At 41.4% G+C, this 26,297-nt stretch overlaps 1 pseudogene; it reads right to left on the bottom strand.

Annotated features, from left to right (window-relative positions):
* Positions 1-5,993: 5,993 nt before the first annotated feature.
* On the bottom strand, positions 5,994-8,984 carry LOC147452011 (uncharacterized; annotated as a pseudogene).
* Between the last annotated feature and the right edge of the window lie 17,313 nt (positions 8,985-26,297).

The raw sequence follows: 26,297 nt of genomic DNA, 5'->3' as shown, positions 1-26,297 counted from the left end.
CTTCTTGCCATTATATATATGGTTTTCTAATGCATAGTCACATTAAATGCATTTCATACAATGTGTGTGGGCTATGTAACCTTGATAAATGGCGACTGACCTAGTACTATGTACATACATGTAAGGCAGATATAGTTGTTGTAACATCTTTTATCAATTGTCAGATGTTATATTTGTGCAGGAAAGAGGAAAGGTGGTTGTACGAAGTATTAGGAACTTTAATGTCAATGTTGAAGTCACCCAAGATAATGATTGGAATTTCCATAGTGTGTTGTTCAAGTAATGATTTTAATGCGATTAAATTTGTTAATTGTGTTGAAGGCAAATTGTAAAGGGAAACTATCTTGATGATTTTGTTGTTTGTGAACTTGATCATTGTATATAACATCTCAATTCCTGGACGAGAGATATTCCCATTTGCAAAGTGGGTTAGTGTTTCTTCGTGGAGAATCGAGACACCCACTTTTGCATTAAATTGGTGTTGTAGGAAGCCTGGTATTGCATGCGGTATTGTTTTTGTTAGTCTTGTCTCTTGCAAACAAAGTACATGTGATGTCATTAGGATGGGATTTGTTGCAATCTTTCTTATGCGTTTATTAAAGGACACAATATTGAGAGATTGGATGATGATATGTGTGTTTGAGTAAGGTTGCAATGACTTTTGGGTGGAGATCCATTTAGCTTGCACTTTTAGGCGATCCAATTCTTGTAGTACAATTTGGTCGACTTTGATATGGGAAGGTTGTATTGTTTTGAGCGGTAAAGATTTGTTGGGTCTCGAACGCGTGACAATGATGTGTATGCGAGACCATGTGTTCGTATGTTTCCAGGATTGAAGGCTAGTGTTTGCAACATAAGACCTTGGGAACGGTGAATTGTTCGAGCACTAGTTGCTTACAATGGGAATTGGTATCTAGAGATTACGTTCAAATAGTTTTTCCCGACCTGGAATTCACGAACAACACGTTCTATTGGGGTCCATTGGTTGTTAATGGTTGATGAATACAATGTATGATTTCATAGCGTTTTTTCTTTCCAATCATAGGGTTAGAGAAGTGAACCCAAATTATTGTTTTTTTCTTGCTTCTGTAAAGGTTTTGTACTCGCCTTCTGCTTCATTAACCAGCCCATCAAGAATATCCAAGTTTCCTGCGCATAGCTCGACAACAATACCTATTTTCAGGCTTAGTGTTGAGTGCAATCCTCCAGTGAATTTGGGATCTGTAGGGATGTTAATTGTTTTGTTGCTTGAGTTATTTCTTTTATCAATAGCGATGAAAGTTTGGGGTGTTCCCTCTATTTGATTGAAAATAACAAGATTATGAGCGTCATTTTCTTTGTTGGAGTAAAATAGATGAGAAACTTGATGGCTAATTGGAACGGGTCTCTAGTAATTGCTGTTAAGATATCCCAAATCCTCAGAAGTATGTTGTGCAACGCGAAGTCTGTTAAGAATTTCTATGAACGTTGGATCATTCTGTCGCATTGTTAGTGTAAGCTCGTAGCATTGTGGATGAGTGTGCCAATACGATGGAGAAACTGCTTCTAAAAGTGCATGTTTTTGCGTGAAGATCCAGCTATCCTTAACAAGGCTTGCCTGACATAGATCACCACAAAGAATGAGGTCCAGCCCAGTGAATGGTTTATCGTGAACGTGCTTGATTGCTCGCAAGCGTGAGTCGGCCATGGAAAACACGCTTAAGCCTATCAAAGACACCTCATCAAAAACTACAATTCTCAAGTCTTTGTAAAGGAGAGAAAGGACATCCAACTTTTCGGCGCTCAACCTTGTATGTGCAGAAGTAATTAGAGGCAAGTGAAGCGCCGAGTGGATTTTTGTGCCACCAATACTGAAAGCTACCTTTCCTGTGTACGCCATAAGCAATGCTATTGAGATTCTGGATTTGGGGCATTTCTAAGGCTGTAAAATCTTTGTAGTCCTTCTACTAACAATAACAATGTGAATGTTTTCCCTGTTCCTGCACCTCTTGTGAGGAAGAGGTGTATTTGTTTGTTGGGTTGAATTCTTTTTTTCAACATGATGTCGTCAAATATGTGTCGTTGCTGCTCATTTAATTTTTTGATCATTGCGTGGAAGTCGTCATTTTTCAGGAGGTGTACTTGAAATGTTGTAAGTAGAAAGGGTTTCTAGAGTGCATATTAATTTGCAAGTCATTAAGAATGTCTACGTGATCTAAAGCATGTGAGTCGTTGTTGGTCGTACTAGTTGTGCTTGGGGTGGAAATGCAATGCATGTCTAATTTGTCTATTGGGCTTGAGTTTTTATTGAACTTGATCTCATTTGATTTTATGACTTGTAGATATTGGTTATATGCATCACTCCATGCAGAAGATTCTGTCAAATGTTGGTTTTCATTATTGATCCAAGGGAGATATAGCAAGCATTGTTCTCTATAGTGATCTTCTGGGTTTTTAAGAATGTTATATTTGACGAATCTTATGATCTTAGCTTTGCGCAATTGTTTGTATGTTGTGCCCTCTTGTTTAATGTTTGATGCATATTCAACCAAACATAGATGATGGAGACTTTGTGGTCTTTCAACATATTTATCAATAATGTTTTGGAAGAATATGTTTAATGTGTCAGATGAGTCTAGTTTTTATAGAGATGCTTTTCTTTTCAGGACCAATGCACGTTGATCAGGAGGGTTGGTACTTATGTAAACAAAGTCACGAGTTGTAGAATTAAGTGGCAATGATAATGCTATGTAAGATTCTTGTTGTGCACTAATTTGTTGAGTGTTGAGAATAGTGTTGCCGAGCTTACGCATCCGCTCAATTGTTGTTGCGTTATTGGCAACGCAAATATCAAATTGAGATTTTATTACTCCTATCAATGAGTTTTAGATTTTTGTCATGTATGATGTGCAATAACTTGCTGCGCCATGTGCGTTCAAGACGAATTGAATATCAATGTTTTCGTCCCACAGTGTGGAAATCGTGGGGCTGAAATTGTTTGTGTAAATGTCTATTATATCTCGTTTCAAGAAGATTGTTGTTGTGGATAGTAAGTTTGCTATTGCCAAAGTATATTCTTTGAATGTCAAATGGAGGCTTTGTATCCATTCTTCAAGGGAAACGGTAGTTCCAGTGGGAAGTGTATCAAGGCTATTCTTAATGCATTTAAAAGTTTTCTTGCTTCTCTTTTGATTTTTGTAGTCATTGATGGTGGGTCTGAGAATGATTGTGAATGGCATGGGGAACCTTGGAAAAGTGAAGCGACAAGAGTTTCCTTTCTTAAGACAAGTTTTTCTATGGCGATGTGTTTGTATTTCACGAAGCTCTGATAGTAGCTTAGAGCTGTTTGTACTTATGTACTTGTCCACAAATGTCACAATAGTATCATCTGTGTTATGGTCTAATATAGGAGCTTCTTCAACCATAAAAGACCATGGTCATGCTGGCTGCCACGGCTTTGGAACTCTGTAACAAAGAAATATCAAGGATTTTTCCACATAATGTGCTGTTGTTAAGCAGTATTCTTTTCATGGCTGTGAAGTGGTTAAGGTAGAAGCGAGTTGTTGTTATTGAATCTGCTCATACCAAGCGTCTACAAAAGCAGCTATCACTCTCATTGCTATCTTGTTCCAGCGGGACTAGTTGTTGCAAGGCATCGACAAGCTTGTTCCAACGTTTCTCAGCAGAGAAAAATGTCACAAAGAAAGTTGGGGACCCTAGTTGTCGAATCATGGCAAAAAACTTTTTTTAAAAATTTTCTTTATAATCCGGCGAGGTACGAAGCGCTTCAAAGTCTCTATAGCCGAGTTGTGACGAGACTACCTTCTCTATGTTTGTGTCATGACAAACCTGTCTAGCACAAAGGGTTTCTCCCTCGAGTTTTGCTTTACGGAGGCGTATCCAAATGGAGGATAGTATTTTTTTTGTCATGAGCTTCACAGATTTGAAAAACAAGTTTTCGATGTTGAGTGCAAAATGTCTATCTTTGTGCATTAGCTCCCATTTGGCTACTGCTTGTCGTAATTTTTAGATACGTGTTGGTGGTATTTTCTAGGCTCTCCAAAAAAGATGGTAGGAAAACTTAGCTCCTCACAAAACTCATCAGCAAAAAAACCAAGTGGTGTGTTCCCCTCCGATGGTGCAACATGCAAAATTTTATCGTTATAATCGACGACCTGCTCAACAGTAGTGATGTTGTGCAAGAGCACATCAGTGTCAATACTTTCCTCGTCCTCTACCTCATATGCGCTTGTGTGTAGGGGAAGTGATGAGTGCGAGATTTCTTGAAAGTGTGCAAGCCATTTATCATTTATGGTTATGTTTTTCTTTTTATATAGAGAGGTGTGAAGAAGAGCGTGTGTGGTCTTTACTGTCAATAACGGTCTAACAAGGCCAGATAAGTAGCAATGTGTGTACTCGAGCTTGCGTTTGAGACCTATCAAGACTGGAGCCTCATCCTGGATAAAATGAGGAAGCACTTCCTGTGTTTTTTCGATATTCGCAAGAACATTGACGGCACTCCCTCGCAAACCATATTGGCTATCATAAGTTAGCTATCGAATCTTTGCAAACGGTATGCGAATGGAGACTAGGCATGCCTCAACATTGTTTAGTTGCATGATTGGCAGCAGCGGGTTGTTGAAGCCCAATGTATGCAAGCTCTCAAACGCGACCCTAGATTTGTTTGGTTTGCGTTTGCATGCGCGACAATAAAATAGAGATCAACATCTTTTTTGTTTTGCACATCCAGCATGTGAGCATAGTGGAGGAGTGAATCATGTGACTTGTGAGCGGAAAAACAAACAGCCACATTTTTTGCATGGATATGTAGGTGTGTCATTCAGCCTCTTGAGGAATTTGTTCAAAATTTTTCTTTTTTGTTTTGGATGAATGGAATCATGTTGCTTCGATGAGGTAGTCTCTGTCAGCTTTATATGTCTTAGTCGCTTTAGTTTTGTTGTAATTGCAGAGTGTGTATGGACACAATGTGGTTGCTTTTCAAGAAAAATATTTGCGATTTGAGTAGCCGGTTTATCCATGTTCTCCATCCATAAGCGCGTTAATTCATCACACTCTCTAATTGTCCAGTGGACAAGCTTATGACGTGATTGGGAATTTGTGAAAGGATAATAGATTAAGCCCATAATAGATGCATCCGTAATTAGAAGCCCTTTTTTAAATTGTTCAATTGGTTTTTCAATTACTTCTTGTTTGTTGTGGCCGCTTGTAGCATTGTGAAGAATTACAACAAGTGATTTTTCGAATTTGTGGGAGAAAATATTTATGACTTCCATTGTGAGAGTCATTGATGTTTTGCAAGTTTTGTATAAAGCATTCAATTGCGCAACTCTTTCACTTAATGGCTCCAATTGTGATACAAAGAACAATGAAGCTGAAGAATGCATGATAAAATTTGTTAAGTAGTTCTCGAACAAGCATTGTTGCATCATAAGCCTAAATGATTCGAAGCTTAAGCTTGTTTGCAATACACCATGGAGTGCTAAAAACAATTCTTGATTAAAAGGATGTGTTTGCATAAATATCATGTCAATGTCTATCTCTTTTGGAATACTCAAATTAGTAGGATTCTGCATGTCTAGCAGAAATCGTGTGCACGTGTTTGTTTGTTTCTAGCTGTGTGTATCTACGTTTGTACACATGTGTATGAAAATATTGATATGGATATTTGTATATGTGTGTGTGGGTTTGTATCTTTGTCTGTATGAGAGAGAGAGAGAGAGAGAGAGAGAGAGAGAGAGAGAGAGAGAGAGAGAATGTTTTCTGTATCTGTGTGTGCCTATTTGTCTTTGTTTGTAGATAGAGAGAGAGAGAGAGAGAGAGAGAGCGAGAGAGAGAGAGAGAGAGAGAGAGAGAGAAGAGAAACAGACAATCTTTTGAGCAACAATCACAATAGTTATGAGCACAGCCAAAAGTGTGCGAAAGCACGTTACAAAAAAGTAGAGGATGGAAGCATTGGTTTCATTCAAGGATATAGTTATAACAAGTATGCAAAATTAAGGGTAGCTAATAATGAAAGTCGGACATTCGCAACACTAAGTGTTGGTTTGGTACGCCACCACATGGCCACTTGCATTGATCTTGAAGCGGCCAAAGCGTGAGGTTGTTACCAAGGTGTCTCTTGCCTCAAAAACAGACTCAATGTAGATTTCGTTGAAGGTCCTATCCAATGCAAGGACTAAATCAACTGCTGCACCAATGACTTGCACATCGAGAAGCTTTTTGTCTTTTGCTGCGATACGTGCTTCCAACTTTGGTGTCGTGATTATTGTGGTGTTTTTATTGCAAGATCCACAATAAGGTGCTTGCCTGAGTCTGTAGACTTTTGTGGATTTACAATTTGAACAATGCTTCTCCTACAACACGCTATTGAAGTTGACGAACCGAAGCGTGCCAACAACCTGCACAAGATAACTATGTCAGAGTTTGAGAGAAGGGACTTGAAATATATCACTTTATTCTATATGAGCACATCTCACGATTGTATCCCAAATTTTTGGTTTGAGCCTGAAAGACAGCACAGGCTTCTCTCTGAGGCGCACACTACGAACAGACACTAGAATTATAACATCTAGTATTGACAAGGTGTTTGGTTTGCTGAGGAATACTCCAATGTTTCTTGAGACACACATTACAGGGCCATCAACAACCATTTCTTGAAGCAACTGTTGGCAGTCATCTTTGCGAGAGTTCACAAAACTCAGCTACAAGAGAATATTAAAATATGTAAATCAAATAAGAAAGACCATGACTATATGATGGAAGATTTCAAATCTATAATAGAAGACTAGAAAACAATAAGCAAGGTAGGTCAATTCTTACAAATGACCTATCTGATGGGAGAGGACTATTTGCAACTAGAAGATCACTGACAGGTCCATCAAATCTTGATTGTGAGTTGTGCTTTTGTAAAATAACAAAAGCAAGTGTGCTTAACTGAGAACGTCCAGTCGAAGATTGTTGTGCACCTATGTCATCAAGAAATGCACGTATCTTGCAATCAGGGACGAAGGTGAGGGACACTGGGAAAGGTTCTGTTGTGCTTATAGCAGTTGTAGCATCAATGTATAAGGAATACAATGTTGATCCCTCATATGCTCTATTTTTACGTTTAACAATTGGGGTGTCGATGTGAACAAAGTCACGAAGGTGGATCTTGTCGACATAGAGCTCTATATATGGATCATTGACCACCATCGTGATAGTGTCGGTGCATTCTTCATCAACCAAGTCGACCTTCAAGTAGAGGCTGTACTTCAGTTGGTGAAGGCCAACTTTGTAGGTGCCATACAGATTCAATATCTTGCCCTCAATACAGAATCGCTGGCTAGAATAAGAGATGTCAGTAATCAAGAATTGTGGTAGAAGACTTTGAGCAAATGGAACAATACTAAGATCAATAGACTTGCTATGTAGTTGAGATGATTCATCTGGTCCATATAGCCTAGAATCTTGAATAGAAGGCTCGACTTCAATTGGACTTGGATCATTAGCAATGTTCAGAGGTGTGCCCTCAATATGGTTTAGGCCGATTGTTCCTTTGCAGTGGCACCAGATGCTCAGTAGACAAAGGCAAAACAGGTATTTCAAGATATGCTTCCTTCTTCACATTAATGGGGTCCTCCACAACTTGCTTGCATAGATAATCCAAAAGATAGTAAAATCAGGAAATAGCTCTACAACTCGATAAAACGACTCTCAAAGAAAGACACTTTTCAAAAACTAAAGGCTCACATCCAGAGTTCACTGAGTCGTTCAAATGAAACAATGCACATGCAATAGGCCTGTGGGGCTTATGGACCCCTTCCTTCGAGCTTTTGCGAGGCGGTGATGATGTGCATGCAATTGAGGACACGTCGACACATTTACGACTCGAGCTTGGAGTACCTTCTGTCAAACTTCGGAGCTCTGTAGAAGATCAAGTATGAGGACGTAATGCCTTTCACATATAAGGAAAACTTCGGCAATGATAGATAGAAACAGAAGCACTCATTTGCAATAGAAATTTTATTGCATGACAACCTTTTTGTATGGTTACTTCTTGGATATTAAAGCAACTAGAAGGTAGAGACGTGCTTACAAATATAAGAAGATTGGTAATCATATGAGAGTGGTGAATGTAGTTGTGATAAAGATCTACGTACACTTCTGTGTGTTACACACACACACACACACACACACAGAGAGAGAGAGAGAGAGAGAGAGAGAGAGAGAGAGAGAGAGAGAGAGAGAGAGAGATTTTCGATGGCTATCTAATGAGAATGAGCATGTAAGCATATTGTGTGCACGTGTAACGCATGCAATGCTACTGTGTTGGAGACAATGCACAATGCAAGGGTGCAAAATAAAACCTAAGTGTTTCAAAATCTCGTTGTGTATCAAATGGTGTATTCAAGAGATAGTGCTCATAGGCTCAACCACTCGAAATATTGCTATGGGAGCGCGTCCTACGTGTTAGATATGCGATGTGCTCGATCACTATTTTCAAAAGCAATGCATTTGACTTTTTCTAAAAAGCCCCTAAAAGGTAAGACTTCTTCTACTTCTTGAGGTAAACCAATTGATTAGAGCAACATTACTATTGACCTATTGCTGCATTTTGACTATCTTTTGACGATGTGAGTAGCGATTCAAGACAAACGAAGCCCATGGAAGGATTCAAATGTAGCATAACACAGGAACAAGAGAACAACTAAAAAAAACATTACATTTGCAAAAGAGTAATGGAAATAATGATCATTGAACAACGACATTCGCCAAATTCAGAACGAGCACCACATTCGTAACACAAGTTAGAGATACATTTCACAATACAAATTCTTCAAAAGTTTGACGAACCAAAATGAGCAACTACAACACAAAAGGTGTCAATAAGCCTCACCGCCTTCAAAATCCATGCTGTCAGCACCACCGGAGTCTCCACTGCTTCCATACCATTCTCGTCCTTCAGCAACAAAAGAACTCGCACTATGTTCTTTGGAAGCCATTGGCAAGCAAAGCTAAAGGTAATTTATAAGTAAATGAGCTCATAAATTCTGAGATGCACAAAGGTAGAAGAAGAGCTGCTCTTTCACAATTTGATAAAAGCCATTGGCAAGCAAAGCTAAAGGTAATCTATAACTATATGAGCTCACAAATTCTGAGATGCAGAAAGGCAGAAGAAGGGCTGCTCTTATACAATTTGATAACATAATATGATTTTAATATTTGGCTCCACCCAGCTTTTGAGATGCACAAGCTCAAATCAAGTAATCACCCTCACATTAACTTTTATAGGTGACATTTCAAGTCATTTCAAGCCTTACTATATTCATATGAACATTTTCATTATGAAAATGAGTGAGTGTGTAGTGTGTGCGCGCACGCACGTGCATCTCTCTCTCTCCATTAAAGTGTTCGGGAAAAAATATTTTTACAGACATACAAAATTTCTTTTCTTGAATATGCCTAGAGAAAATGTTAAAAATTAGATTTATTTTTCAAGTTTTTACATTATTTTTCTCTATTTCGAGGTGGAACTTCTCCTTTTCCGCTTGCTCTCAATTGACATTTTTGAGATTGAAAACGGCACTAGTGTTAGAAAAAACCCGGAATCTAATCTACTTTAACTGGTTAAAATTGGAAAATCCCGACTAGATTTTAAGCTTGCCTTTAAGAAAACCGTCAAATTTACACAAGTTTTAGTGTGATTGACGCATGCACGTGCATCTCTCTCTCTCTCTCTCTCTCTCTCTCTCTCTCTCTCTCTCTCTCCCCCCCCCCATTAAAGTGTTCGGGAAAAAATATTTTTACAGACATACAAAATTTCTTTTCTTGAATATGCCTAGAGAAAATGTTAAAAATTAGATTTATTTTTCAAGTTTTTACATTATTTTTCTCTATTTCGAGGTGGAAATTCTCCTTTTCCCCTTGCTCTCAATTGACATTTTTGAGATTGAAATGGCAGTAGTGTTAGAAAAAAACCGGAATCTAGTCTATTTTAACCGGTTAAAATTGGGAAATCCCGACTAGATTTTAAGCTTGGCTTTAAGAAACCGTGAAATTTACACAAATTGTCGGCAAAAGATTCAAATTTTGACCTATAAAGTTAGAGAATTTTAAGTTTCCTCTTATTTTCACTGTTTAGGAAAAATGTATTTTTCTAGCCATGAACGACAAGACATTAAGTTGCGACACATTTTTCTCGAACACAATGTGGGAACATGCTTTTATACAATTCAATAATATAATAGCATTTTAGTGTTCGACTGCAGAACGTTAGCTTCCCATCAAGCATTCAATGCCACACACGCTGTGAGGGCCGTGCAGGCACGCAAGCATTGCTAGGCATCGTAGACGTTGTGAGAGAGAAGAGAGCGTTGTAGCTTTGCTGCATGTGATGCACGTTGTGAAAGCAAATAGAGACGTGCACGCTTGAAGACAGCGTTGTGTAGGCACGCAGGGATTGCAAGGCCTCGTAGACGCTGTGAGAGAGAAGAAGGCGGTGCAGGCACCGCATGATGCACCGGAGCCATGAAGGATAGAGCAGACGGGCTGCCAGGCCGCGTTGTGGACGAGGGGCTAGGGCATTTTGGCACACCTTCCCGATGCACTGCAGAGAACTCACATCGTGCATCCTCTGCTTGTACTCTCAATCCACCTGGCAGTCATCTAACCATCGAAAATAAATGGCCAGAAGACTGCACGTTTTCTCCACCACCCTCTCCTATGGCCTCTATAGGCCAAAAATGACAGCCTTTGGAGAATGTAAGAACTGACAAACTTTTTCAAATGTAAATTCAAAACACTATTGAAGTTTGATTGCACATAACAAAAGGGGATAACTTAAGTGGAGGTTTTGTTCCTTAATGTGAATTTACTTTTTGAAGAAATAGCAAAAAATGAAGAATTTTAGTGATTTTTTTATGTTTAATGAAAATGTAATTTTTTTAAAGATATATTTGGCTTTATCTTTTCAAGGGGCTTTTTTCAAGACTAACATTGATAGGTTTTAAAAAAAAATGGAAGCATGTATTTTTTTAAAGAGCTTGAAAAAAAGAAAAAAGCTTGCCTAATGTCGACTTGGGCTGTCTCGCTTTGAGGACATGCATGACATGCAAATGCAGGGGTTGTTGTTGTTGTTGTTGTTGTTGTGTGTGTGTGTGTGTGTGTGTGTGTGTGTGAGAGAGAGAGAGAGAGAGAGAGAGAGAGAGAGAGAGAGAGAGCACCGCATTGCTTATGTGTGTGTGTGTGTGTGTGTGTGTGTGTGTGTGTGTGTGAGAGAGAGAGAGAGAGAGAGAGAGAGAGAGAGAGCATTGCATGTGTGCATACACATGTACATTTATGAGGGAGAGAGAGAGAAAGAAATATTTTACTATTGAGCTCACACACTCATCAAATTTTCAAGATATTATTTTTTGCCATTAGCGTATTTTTAAAACGATAGCTAAAGTTTTTCGCCCGTAGAAAATGGATTAAATGTCCGACAAAGACCAGCCCTCACATTAACACCCCAAATCGGTATAGATATTTTCCAGTTGATGGACCTTTTACCAATTCTTGGATATTTTGTTTTTTTAAAGAGTTAACATGTGGGCCATGCTTAAAAATCTATAAATTCCTTAAATTTTGGCAGGCAAGGATGCGAATCTAAAATCAACGAGAGAGAACACCGCAAATAGGTAGAGAAATTTCCCAGTTGATGGACCTTTTACCAACTCTAAGATATTTTGTTCTTTTTATTTTTAAGAGTTGACATGTGGGCCATGCTTAAAAATCTATAAATCTTTAAATTTTGGCAGGCAAGGGTGCCAATCTAAAATCAACGAGAGAGAGAGAGAGAGAGAGGGGGGGGGGGGGGGGGGAGAGAGGAAAATTTTTTAGTGTCATATTTAAAAGAAGATTTTTTTTTTTTACTGCCATCGGAACAATCCCAAAAGATATATCTCACAATACGGGTAAGAATAAAGTTATTTTGTTTCATCTTCTCTCTCTCTCTCTCTCTCTCTCTCTCACACACACACACACACACACACACACACACACACACACACATCTTGATAAAAGGAGAATTTAAAATGTTGTAGGAACATCCAATTAGATCTTAAAGATCTACGCTGGTAGAGAGAGAGAGAGAGAGAGAGAGAGAGAGAGAGAGAGAGAGAGAGAGAGAGACCAATCATAGCCATCTATACTTTTCTTTTCAAAAAAATGAGAAAAAGGAGTTCACTTCTCCTTTTTAAATGTCCACATGGGATCGTCACTTCAACTAGAGGGTTTGGGGAGGGGGGATGAGGACATCATAGAAACTTTGAATGTCATAGTTACTGTATTTGAACAATAGCAAGATGCCTCAAGACCTATGTGAAAAATCTTTCCTTCAAGCATATATGTGTGTGTGTGCGTGCATGCGCGCACGTTATGTTTACATATAGATATAATTGGAACATATCAAGATGCCTCAAGGCCTATGTGATAAATCTTCGCTTCAAATATATATATATATATGATATATGTGTGTGTGTGCATGTACTATGTGTACATATAGATATCTATGTATACATACATCCATACATATGTGCAAGGATAGAAGCAAGTAAGAGAGTGAAGCAGAGACATTGAATCCAACTGCGTTCCTATCATTGAAACCTATTCTAGAACCCACTCCATTTATTAAAAAAAGTTTTATACTACATTGACTTCTCTTAGCTTTCATCTCTTCACATCATGCTAACTTATCTAATCTCTAAAATCAAGCTTGGTAGCATTGCTAGATCAAGGTAGACAAAAAGGAGGAATCTCTCTCTCTCTCTCTCTCTACACACACACACACACACACACACGCATCCCAATAGTTAGAGCACTCCTAAGTTTGTTGAACAAGGGCTAGCACCTCATGAAAAATAATTTCTATGAGAAGCTTCCAATCTTGGTATCAAGGAATGCTTTACATCTATTAAGAGGTCGTGTCATGCATCACTTTTATAAATGCGATAGACTATACGTGTAGGAAGAGAGTATTGATAGTGTTCCAATTGGAGGAGAAGATAGCCCTATGAGAATAGAGGCATTGTTTCCTTGGCCGCAGCAACGCGCGGGTCACATACTAGTTCTAGTTATTAGAGAAACAGCTAGTGTGATTTTGCTACTTCTTGCTTCAACTTATAGTTATCGATTACATTTTTTTCGACAAGTGATACTCAGAGTTTGTGCTTCTAAAAGGATATCTATTTTTTTAAAAAAATAGAAAAACTCACAATTGTGAGTGAATTATATTTATCAACCCAAATAATTACAAGGTCTTGTCATGCTCGTGTTGAGCCATGACGTCATCTAGGGACCATAATTACATTGGCTATCAGGGCAACCAGCCCACCCAACTCGCCTCCTTATCCTTGATACATAGGGTCCCTTATCATGTTCTTCTAAGATATTTTAATTATCGATAGCCAAGATTTTCCCCCGTCCTAGCATGCCCTCTACTATCAACAAGGCACAAGTAGTCCTAGACCAATCCTCCGAGTGTTGCTTGCGTCCGAGCGTCCATATTAGCACTTTGCTCTCTTGTATAATTTCTATGAAGCTTGCCACCTCAAGACCTCCTTCAAACACACGGCGGTTCCTTGTCTTCCATACATTATGTAAGAAGATGTACCTGACGATTTGAGTGCTGATGAGGATGGCATGACTACCTGAATTCTTCCATCCAAGGAAAAGATCAGTCTTGTAAAAACAATTTTCCATGTTCTTTGGACCCACTTACATATTTTCCTGCGAGGCCCTTGATAGTTGGGCAATCCAGGAAGAGGTGAGCTAGATCTTCACTACCCAACTTGCACCCCAAGCATCGATCTGACCCAAACCCCCTTCCCTGAATCTTCACCCCCATTGGTAGAGAACCCCAAATTACCTTCCACAAAAATATCTTCATGTAATGCGGAACCTTTGGCTTCCAGATGTTCTCCATTACTTGCATCCACCTTTCCCCCGGCCATTGTTTTTTCCATATCTTGTTAAGGGGGCTAGACCAATTCTTCTTATGCATCATTGTTTGGTAAACGTCTTTAGGATGGGGTTTCCAGAAGAGACTACTTCCGAGCCATTTCCAGGCATTCCAATCAAACTCTGAATCACAGATAGGCATCACTATATTGTCAAGCTCTTTCCTCACTTTGTGGACCAGCAAGACCTCCAAGCTATTCAGTTGGTACTGGGTAACTAGAAGGTCAATGGTTTTCCTAGCTGTCTCTATCCAATAGGGAATTTGTGGCGGATCTACAACTTTGGAAAACCAGGGGGACCAATGCAAAATGGATTTCTTGAAGTATCTGGTTTTTTCCTCCCACTTTAAGACTCCTGCTGTTCTATTGCATTTTTACCAATTCTCCTGTGCTGCCCCCTAGTCTTAGGGTAGTCCACGTTGAGGCTAACAGCTTGTCATGAACCTCCATCCCTCTCCACTTTCCCCCTTTCGAGCCATATGTTTATGGTCCTAAATAACAAAAAATCTACATTTCTAGACTTTTCTAAGTTTTTTACTCTAACAGGCTTAGGTGCATCTACTTGGCAGGCCTTATAATTATATCACTTGTTTATTTCAAATATGCCGATTGAGAAATTTCAAAATAGTGTGAAAATAAATAAATAAAAACCTAATTTTTAAAATTTTCCTCTTGGCGAATTCAAGAAAAGGTAATTTGAAGTTCCAGTGCTCGAAAACAACCTAGGTTTAGTGTAGTCCCACCTACAAATTTTGAACTTTACCTCTAAATTTTATATTTGAAGGTGAGAAAACCTACAAAATTTTGGAAAAATTACTATAATTTGGTGTAAAAACCTTCAAATTTTGTCAATTTACCTCTGTTGTTTCACATATGTAGGTTTGCCAAGTTTTTGGAAAAAAGTTTTTTTTAGAGCACTGATTTGAACGTTGTGTGCTCTTGGCCTGGGTCTGCACGCCCTTCGGAGTTAACTGCACGGATCGCGATAGATCAAAATCCAATTCCACTACTTTTGAGTTTCAATACCGGGCGCTTCCACTACATTGAGCATGTGTTGGGGGACCGGGGCAGCCATTGGCTGTCTTCGTAGGAGGCAACTGCCACGGATCGGGATCCCATCGTTGGCTCACGGATCGAGGTAGGTACAAAAAAAAGGGGCAAAGATCATAAAACATACGGACTGTCAACCTTCTATGAGGGTCCCCCACACGAGAGGGGGTCAACTCTAATAGAGCAACCCTCACTTACCCCCTTGCAGTCAGCAAGTTGCTTGACTTACCCCTCCCTTTGAAAAGTGGACACAACCACACACTGAATTGTTTTGACAATAAAATGTTTTAACAAGGAGAAACTCCTAGAAAGTGTATGTGCGTGTAGAGTTTTTCTCAAACAAAGAGAAGGAAAGAGCAGGACGTTCAAAAGCTGCATTGCTGCAACCCAAATCTTCTTGTCAAAGATGTAAAATTGAAAAGAAAAGACAAGGTGTCAAGGGTTAAAGTTGAAGAATAAAAAAATAGTTTATTCCTTTTCTTCCATGCTTTGGGGCAGGGCTAGAAAAAAACATTTTTCCTAACCGATCAAAATAAGGAAAAACTTGAAATTCTCCCGGTTTTCAGGTCAAAATTTGAAGCTTTTGCCGGTAATTACACTAAAACTTGTGTAAATTTTCCGGTTTTCTTAAAGGCAAGCTCAAAATCTAACCGGGATTTTATAATTTTAGCCGGTTAAAATACACTAGACCCTGGTTTTTTTCTAACACTGCTTTGGGGGTTGAGGGAAATGAAAGCTCCACATGGGTCCATGTCATGGAGTTGGCAAAACTAAGCAAGGTTCACATTTTGCTATGCATTTTTACATGATCCCAAGGAGAATATTTAATTTTTACATGAATGGGGTGAGCCAACTACACCTCTTTGAGGTGCAGTTGCTCCCCCCCCCCCCCCCCCCCTCTTCCCCTTTTCAAATAATAATAACATTTCCCTTCAACGTGTGACCATAATATCATGTTGTTAGATTTGTTGCTCTTACCAATTACCCCCTCGCGTGCAGGGGGTACCTATGTTTGGTGCTTGGTGTCGATCTCGCCTATCTTAGTGGACCTTTTCTCGGGCCGATGGAGAATCCCCCCTCCAAGGCTCAAGCTCTCTTACATAGAGGCGGTTATGGGGAATAATGTGGAGCCAAGGTTCCATTGACCTGCAATGACAATGGATCTAGAGATGGCAATTCTTGTCCCAAGGAGGCAACCAACAACAGGAGTGCTCTTAACAGTTCACCGAGATGAACAAGGAAAAGCTCAAAGTGCGTAAGACGCAGGTGGAGAAAGAGTTGATTGAGATCCTGAGCATCTTGATCCTTGACAAGTGGACGCTTGAGGAAGCCGCGTCACTGGGAGACACAGAGGAAGGTACCAAAGGAGACAAAGCGTATGAAGCTCTAAAAAGGATGTTTTTGCAGATGTAGAAGCGTAAGATTTACTCACCATGGTTGTCCCGTCGGCCCTTATGAAAAGTCAGCTAGCATAGGTGGTTGGCTATGATGGCTAAAGTTTTAGCCAAAAGACCATTGTACTTCAATCGGGCATCGATCTACCTGCTCCCTTGGGATCCCTCTTTTAAATCTATTGATGTGTTCCATGATAAGTGCCCGGTGTGGGTGGAAATTTTCAACCTCCTAGTTTGGCTTAGGAGCAACTTGAAGGAATTGGCACCAGCGCTCTAGATTCCCCTGTTTGTGCAAGCATGTAAATCAAAAGGTACCTCATGAATCTAATAAGGTGTGTATTTGGTGGGACCTTAGAAAACCCCAACCAAAGACCTCATGGTGAATGTGGGAGTCGGTTTGAAAGCCGTCTCCCTCAAATTTGGCACCTTCTTTAGTGCATGCTTTAAGTGCAACAAATTTTGACACTTTGCTAGGGCCTGTCCCACCGTCTCAACTATGGAAACATGCCCTTTTGTCGAAAATAGAGATACACCAACAATATCCCAGACATATACTAATTCAGGGAATCCACCAATGCAAAAGAATAGTGATCAATCAGGGAAGAGGGGTAGGACAATGTGTACACAAGAACTATTAAGGAAATAGAGAAGCCAATACAAGCCCCCCCTAGCAATGGTAAGGCCACCCCTCCTTACCATATCTTGTCCACTGCCCAACAAAAAAGGACCACCCTGCGGTGCAAATATTCTATTGAGACCCACCTATGGAAAGAAGGATGAAGGATGGTAGAAAATCACTAAAATCTAATGCAAGAGGTTCAAATCCCAAGCGAGGGTTGTAGTGCCCCTACCCACGTGGGACAAATCTTGCAATTAGTGCGTTCCAAGAGTCCACACTCTAGACATGAATCTCCTCGAGCACTTGCGTAGAGCCACATGCCTTTAAGATGTAAGCGTAGCATTCAAGACAAAAGTATAGGTGACTGAAATTTGAGAGATACACTTGCTTTTGCATCCGCTGAAAATAGCCTAGAGATTTTTGGTGCTGCTCTTGTTGCGCACATCCCGCAATTAGTGCATTCCAAGAGGTGACATTCCGGACAGGAAGCTTCTCAAGAACTTTTTGTGCTTTCTCAAGCGCACCATATTAAGCATACATATCGACCAAGAAATGCCAACCACGACATCTTTTTTCTTGCATAGAGCCACATGCCCTCTAGATGCATGCATAAGTGATTGCATCTAAACAAAGGCCCTCGCTTCGCATCTGTTGACATTGCGAACAGAACACCTGACAAGGAGCATGATAGATTTGAAAGTCGTCAACGCCTGTGATCGACGTGTGTAAAAAATCTTGCGATATGTGATGCTTGTGTAGGTGATTGCATCTATGCTTGCGTAGGTGATTGCATCTGGAGGGACATTCCGGACAGGAAGCTCCTCAAGCACTTTTTGTGCTTTCTCAAGCGCACCACATTTAGCATACATATCGACCAAGAAAGTGCCAAGCACGACATCTTTTTTTCGTCCATAGAGCCGCATGCCTTCAAGATGCATGCATAGGTGATTGCATCTAAATAGAGGCCCTCGCTTCGCATCTGCTGATATTGCGAACAGAATACCTAACAGGGAGCATGATAGATTTGAAAGTCGTCAATGCATGTGATCGTCATGTGATTAAAAAATATTGCGACATGTGATGCTTGTGTAGGTGATTGCATCTATGCCTGCGTAGGTGATTGCATCTGGAGAGAGGCCCTCACTTCGCATCTGGATTTTGACTGCAACAATTAAAAAAGCGCGACATAGCCACATAGCGCAACAGAGCCACATGTTGTCGAGATGCCTACGTAGGTGATTGCAGTTGGAAAGAACCCCTCACTTAACATCCGGATTTTGACTTCCAGGCCATATCAGCCCACAAATTCCTTGCCACAGCCATGAGGGGCATATCTTGCAACCACATTTAGCATACATATCAACCAAGACAGTGCAAAGCACGACATCTTTTTTCTTGCATAGAGCCGCATGCCTTCAAGATGCATGCGTAGGTGATTGCATCTAAATAGAGGCCCTCGCTTCGCATCTGCTGACATTGCCAACAGAACACCTGACAGGGAGCATGATAGATTTGAAATTCATCAACGCCTGTGATCGACGTGTGATTAAAAAATCTTGCGACATGTGATGCTTGTGTAGGTGATTGCATCTATGCCTGCGTAGGTGATTGCACCTGAAGGGACATTCCGGACAGAAAGCTCCTCAAGCACTTTTTGTGCTTTCTCAAGTGCACCACATTTAGCATACATATCGACCAAGACAATGCCAAGAATGGCATCTTTTTTCTTGTGTAGAGCCGCATGCCTTCAAGATGCATGCATAGGTGATTGCATCTAAATAGAGGCCCTCACTTTACGTCTGCTGACATTGCGAACAGAACACCTGATAGGGAGCATGATAGATTTGAAAGTCGTCAACGCCTGTGAGATCGACATGTGATTAAAAAAGCTTGGGACATGTGATGCTTGTGTAGGTGATTGCATCTATGCTTGCATAGGTGATTGCATTTGGAGAGAGGCCCTCACTTCGCATCTCGATTTTGACTGCAAAGATTAGAAAAGCGCGACAAAGCCACATAGCACGACAGAGCCACATGCCGTCCAGATGCCTACATAGCTGATTGCAGTTGGAGAGAGGCCCTCACTTCGCATCTCGATTTTGACTTCCATGCCATATCAGCCCACAACTTCCTTGCCACAGCCATGAAGGGCATATCTTGCCACCACATTTAGCATACATATCAACCAAGACAGTGCCAAGCACAAATTCGTTTTTCTTGCATAGAGCCGCAGGCCTTCAAGATGCATGCATAGGTGATTGCATCTAAATAGAGTCCCTCGCTTTGCATTTGCTGACATTGCAAACAGAACACCTAACAAGGAGCATGATAGATTTGAAAGTCGTCAACGCCTGTGATCGACATGTGATTAAAAAAGCTTCCAACATGTGACGCTTGTGTAGGTGATTGCATCTATGCCTGCGTAGGTGATTGCATTTGGAGAGAGGCCCTCACTTCGCATCTGGATTTTGATTGCAATGATTAAAAAAGCACGACAGAGCCACATGCCTTCCAGATGTCTACGTAGGTGATTGCAGTTGGAGAGAAGTCCTCACTTCGCATCTGGATTTTAACTTCCAGGCCATATCAGCCCACAACTTCCTTGCCACAGCCATGAGGGGCATATCTTGCAATTAATGTGCCCCACGAGATGACAACTGTAAAGTGTGAGCTTTGTCCTAGGGTGTGAGTCAAGGAGAGGAGAGTGGATTTATCCCACATACTGTGGAGCAAGGCTGTAGAGCTACTTAAAGCTCATTTCTTGAATCAATAAACTACAACTCATTTTGCACTACATGCTTGTCTATGGTGAGCTTGTGCTAAGCTAAGTCAATACTCAAAATTGTGTTTATGAGTCCAAGCTAATCTATCTTGGAACCTAATTCACTTGAGTGATAACCTTGCTTACACACACTCACACACTTGCACCATGTTTCTCTTTCATCCACCGTAGCTAGCACGATCCAAATCCTAACATTTGGTATCAGAGCTATGGTGTGCTAGCTAGGATTTTCATTATGCATTAGAGTGTGTTAATCATTAGCATCTCCATTAGATGGATTAGCATTTCATTATCACGGCCCATTAAAATTTTTCATGACTAGTTGCATCTCACTAATTAGGCCTTAATCTAGTTGTGTGTGGGCATGTCCTTGGCACACCCAAGAGGCCACTACCCTCCATGGCTAAATAGGCTTGATTAGGGAGAATATTAGCATTCAATTTTTGCATTCGTAAGCCATACTTGTGTCAATTTTCTAGTGATTTGCACCTCCAATTAATCTCTCCACCTTTGCAATCGCCTAACAACATTGACCTCATCTTGAAGTGCTCGACGCAAGCTCTCTGTAGAGCCTTCAAGCTTTGCAATCCGAGCTCAAAAGCTTCTCAAACTCCATCTTCAAGATTGCCTATATTTAGGTGTGTGTGTGTGTGGGAAAGGGCCTGCCGATTCGGCTTAAGAATGTATTCTTTGGAGGCTCTTCACAAGGAAGCACATTGGCTTGTTGGCTAGCCCAATTTGGGGAGTCTAAACTTGGCCTTGAGGTCGTGGGGTCAATTTCCATAGCCTTATTGTGGGGGAGGGGGGGGGAGTGGGCGGATCCGAAAGTTCAATTCAGATTTGGCTTTTACAGCCCTGGTGGGTCCGCAAGAGGGTTTTCCCACACACAGCGCGCCTTGGCCCCTTTTTCTGCCTGCTGCCCGGCGCTCCTGCCCGGCCTGACCCCCGCCTGCCCAATTGGTTACCCGCCTGCCCGTCGACCCTCAAAAGCAACCCTTCCCACGTTGCTCTCGGCCTCTTTCTCGGCTCCATTAAGCAGGCCATCCCGCGGCAGTCCCCACATCCTCGGCCCTTAACAGGCCTGCATTCCCACAGTTTGCTGCCTCAAACCTTTGAGGAGCCTTTAAGAGCTTTCTCCCACCAAACTGCAGCAAGGCACCCGAAAGATTTTCAAAGCCTTCTAAAAGGCATTCAAAGGCGGATCTCATCATGCTTCATCAGGATTCTCCAAAGCACTCAAAGAAAATCTTCAAATCATCACAAAGGCATCCAAAGCCAACTTTGAAGGTAGATTCCAATCACCAAAGAAGAACTCAAGGCTGTGAAGGGTGACTTCACCTCGAGTGAAGAGGTACTTCACATTTTATTAAAAGGACATTAAAATTGGAATCTTGCAGCCTGGCACAACACTTTCTTGCAATGTATGTAATTATATTTGTCTACATGGATGACATTATATGCTTTTGTAATGGGATAGACATTGGCATTGGAGAGTCTCCAAATTGCTAAAATCTCTCCACGTGTGAAGAATTTGTGACAAATTGTATGAGAAATTCTGCATGATTGGGCTCTCGGAGTATAACCAAGATGGAAGGAGCATTAATTTTTGCATAAACCTTTTCATAGGATATTGTCGCATATTGTTGCATGTTATTATGACGCATGGATAAAGCCTGATTGTACCACAAAAAAGGGGACAGAAGTACTCGTTCGAGGGGAGGATACGAAGTCAGACCATGAAGCAGTTGAAAGCAACAGAAGGAACAAAGGCAAGAGACCTGACAGAGGATTAGCTCACATAGTAGAAGACAAAAAGGACGAAGACGAAGGTAGTGTTTGGGAAGACCCATTTTGAAGATGCAGACTCTCTACTTGTTCGGGAGGACTTTTTCCTATGTGGATACCAGCTTATCATCCTGTGTGGACATCACCATCCTTTGTGGATCTTTCTTGTGTGGATTTTACCATCCTGTGTGGATATCACCATCCTTTGTGGACTTTATTTTCCTGTGTGGATATCACCATCCTACGTGGATTTTGTTATCCTGTGTGGATCATGCATCTTCAGTATCTTGTCTTAGTCCAAACCTCAACAGGAGGATTGTAAAGTGTGAGCTTTGTCCTAAGGTGAGAGTCAAGGAGAGGAGAGTGGATTTATCCCACATACTGTGGAGCAAGGCTGTAGAGCTACTTAAAGCTCATTTCTTGAATCAATAAACAACAACTCATTTTGCACTACATGCTTGTCTATGGTGAGCTTGTGCTAAGCTAAGTCAATACTCAAGATTGTGTTTATGAGTCCAAGCTAATCTATCTTGGAACCTAATTCACTTGAGTGATAACCTTGCTTACACACACTCACACACTTCCACCATGTTTCTCTTTCATCCACCATAGCTAGCACGATCAAAATCCTAACAACAGCTAAGTCCTACGTAGTGCCACAGGCCTTCAAGATGCAAGCAGATGTGATTCCATGCCCTCACTTTCATCTACTGAAAACAGCCCAAAAATTATTGGCCCTTCGCTTCTTGGGGATGTCCCGCAATCAATGCGTTCCAAGAGACAACATTTCAGACACGATCAGGAATCTTGGCATTGAGGGTCCAGGAAGGTCTGGATTGTTTTCAACATTCCTTGACTAACAATATCATCGTGAATTTTGTTTCCCATATCAGTATCTTGCATAGTGCCACCTACCTTCAAGACGAAAGCATACTCAAGCACTTTTTGGTGCTTTCTCAAGTACACCACATCTCACATACATGATCATTGCTTCTATGTAGTGACACATGCTTTCAAGATGCAAGCATAAGTGATTACATCAGGAGAAATGTCCTTGCTTTGCATTATGAAAACAACTAGCAAGAGCTTCCTGGTAGAGATGACATTCCGGACATCAAGGCAGTGCCACATGCCTTCAAGAAAAAAGCAGAGGTGATTGCATCTAGAGAGATGCCCTTGGCTTGCATCTGTTGGAAACAGCCCAGCCCATCCCATAGGTGATGACATTCCGGACATCAAGGCAGTGCCACATGCCTTCAAGACAAAAGCATAGGTGATTGTATCTAGAGAGATGCCCTTGGCTTGCATCTGTTGGAAACAGCCCAGCCCAGGGCTCTGTGGCCCTGTCACATTTGGCATACATGTTGACCAAGGCAGTGCCAAGCATTACATTTTGTAAAAGGGAACCACAATATTGATCAAACCACCACGAAGCATGACATCATACTGCTAACAGCCCCCGACTAGCAATCACATCGTGGATTCTGATACCCTTGCGATAGTCATATTGGGCATTTCTTGCAACCAACATGTTGCACCCCCGACTAGCAATCACATCGTGGATTCTGATACCCTTGCGATAGGCATAATGGGCAAGCTTTCTGACCCTGCTCCTGTTGCATGTATCCATGCACTCCAAGAGACCTCCTCTCGGGGGGTTCACTATGTGTAAAACTACCATATCACGTGCGTTCAAGACATGTTTGTAAAACCCCTTATCTGTGAATTTTGTTAAGAATATAATGTACCCTTTTCTTTTAAAATCTGTAATTTCTTTTCAAATTTGAAAAAATAATGCCCTTTTGTATATATATTTCTATAAGTTTCAAGAACTTTAAATACCCTTCTGTTGAACTCATGTGATAGGTTACATTTTTATTAGGTGACCTCCCCGGGGACCTCCTCACGCACGTTTTGTGCTTCCTGTAATCAGCATGTATTTGTTTTGAGTTACGATAGTGCCTCTTGAGGACTTCAGGTAGAGGAGTTGGGAGATGCCTGCGTAGGTGATTTGTTGAGAGAGATTACAAGCCTTTGGCGCTTTGCATATGCCTGCGACAAAAAACTTCCTGTGATCAACACATATTTGTTTGTTTTGAGTTATGATAGTGCCTCTTGAGGGCTTCAGGTAGAGGGGATGGGAGATGCCTGTGTAGGTGATTTTGCATTTGGAGAGAGATCACAAGCCTTCGGCGCTTTGCATATGCCTGCGACAAAAAGCTGAGCACGGATGACAAGCGTGTAGATAAAATAAAATGCCTCACTTTGTATCTGTTGGAAACAGCCCCGCCCAGGGCTCCGTGGCCCTGTCACATTTGGCATACATGTTGACCAAGGTAGTGCCAAGCATTACGTTTCGTAAAAGGGAACCACAATATTGATCAAACCACCGCCAAGCATGACATTGTACCCCTAACAGCCCTCGACTAGCAATCACATCGTGGATTCTCATACCCTTGCGATAGGCATATTGGGCATATATGAGCTTTCTGACCTTGTTCCTGTGCATGTATCCATGCACTCCAAGAGACCTCCTCACACACGTGTTGTGATTCTTGTATTTGTTTTGAGTTACGATAGTGCCTCTTGAGGAATTCAGGTAGAGGGGTTGGGAGATGCCTCCGTAGGTGATTTTGCACGTGGAGAGAGATTACAAGCCTTTGGCGCTTTGCATATGCCTGCGACAAAAAACTTCCTGTAATCAACACGTATTTGTTTGTTTTGAGTTACGATAGTGCCTCTTGAGGGCTTCAGGTAGAGGGGATGGGAGATGCCTGCATAGGTGATTTTGCATGTGGAGAGAGATCACAAGCCTTCAGCGCTTTGCATATGCCTGCGACAAAAAGCTAGCACGCATGACAAGCGTATAGATAAAATAAAACATTAAAAAAGAGTAGCCACGTGGATGAACGTGGAGCCAGAATTTTGATTTTGGCTTCGTGTATTTGTTTTGAGTTACGATAGTGCCTCTTGAGGACTTCAGGTAGAGGGGTTGGGAGATGCCTGCATAGGTGATTTTGCATGTGGAGAGAGATTACAAGCCTTTGGCGCTTTGCATATGCCTGCGACAAAAAACTTCCTATAATCAACACGTATTTGTTTGTTTTGAGTTACGATAGTGCCTCTTGAGGGCTTCAGGTAGAGGGGATGGGAGATGCCTGCGTAGGTGATTTTGCATTTGGAGAGAGATCACAAGCCTTCGGCGCTTTGCATATGCCTGTGACAAAAAGCTGAGCACGCATGACAAGCGTGTAGATAAAATAAAACATTAAAAAAGAGTAGCCACGTGGATGAATGTGGAGCTAGAATTTTGATTCTGCCTTCTGCATGACAAGCGTGTAGATAAAATAAAACATTAAAAAAGAGTAGCCACGTGGATGAACTCGTCATGACAAGCGTGTAGATAAAATAAAACATTAAAAAGAAGTAGCCACGTGGATGAACGTGGAGCCAGAATTTTGATTCTGCCTTCTACGCTAACGAAGTAAAAAGGGTATGATTTTTAGACACCTTGGTGCTCCATTGGGGGTTGGGGTAACACACAAGCAAATATTCCAATGGGTCTTGGACAAGGTTAGGAACAAGATGCAAATATGGGAGTATGTGTTGCTTCCCCTCCCAAGAAAGGTAAAAGTGATCAAGTCATATTTTCTCCCTTACATAGCCTCCAATAGCCCCAATTCTAATCCCAACATTGGGGGCGGTGATGAAGAACATATGGTCTCCGCAATGTCCATGCAATGAATTTCTTTATATGGAAGGTTATATGGAGGGCTTTGTGTTGGGGTATAAAGCCCAATGTGGTCGCCCAGGTAAGTGGGCGGGCCGCCAGGTATGTACACATGTTCTTTTGTAAAAACCTAATAAGAACTCACTACGCTCTACACATTACAGTAGAGTGAGTTCACCATATCGTCATGCTCTTCTTCTTGCACTCTCTCTCGCGTCGCACTTCCGCTCGTACTCCTTCAACTAGTATCAGAGCTCAGATCGAGGCTCGGGACAACACTGCAGGAGGCTAGAGTCACCAGCTCAGATTGGAGTGAAATTCGACAGGCAAAGACACGGCCCCAAATCTTGTGGGCAAGCCCGTAGGGCTTGGTGTGCTCAGAATTTCATTCTGAGGTCATCTCGGTCACCGTTCGGCTTCAACAAAGGTCTGCGCAGGCCATTTTCGACTACGTGGTCTCGACGGGTGCAGATCCGACTCTGCAAATTTGGGGTTTTTCGGCCTACAACTGCAGGTGCTGAGGATATCGACATTCCTAGAGTGTTTATTTGTGGCTGTCTACACATCGAAGGACGGCTCAGAGTTCTTGGAGGCGTGTCACATACGACACGGGCGCATCTACACACAGACTGTAGGCGACATCCACTAGTTCATCAGGTAGCTTGTGTTTACTGCTTGATATTCCAGATTTCATCCTGACATTCCAGGTACTTCCACATGGGATGTATTGTCATAGATGATGTATGTCTGTTGAGGGTTTGCTGGCTATGAGTCACGCAGCAAACAATCGTCGCAGCGGTTACAGCATACAGTGGGAAATTTGTGGATGTATGACTTTGTGGGAAGTCTATGTACTGTCAGATTTACTGCAGCCTTTGTTGAGGGTCGGGTGAGGTTTTATTGAGCTGGGGGATTCTCAAATGTTGAGATCCTTTCGGTGATACAGGTCTTGGAGCGATCC

This window comes from Adiantum capillus-veneris, chromosome 8 (assembly GCF_014529385.1).
Source record: "Adiantum capillus-veneris isolate H3 chromosome 8, ASM1452938v2, whole genome shotgun sequence".
In the NCBI taxonomy this organism is placed as follows: domain Eukaryota; kingdom Viridiplantae; phylum Streptophyta; class Polypodiopsida; order Polypodiales; family Pteridaceae; genus Adiantum; species Adiantum capillus-veneris.
The sequence above is the reverse complement of the archived record's forward strand: the minus strand, read 5'-3'. Positions and strand labels throughout refer to the sequence as shown.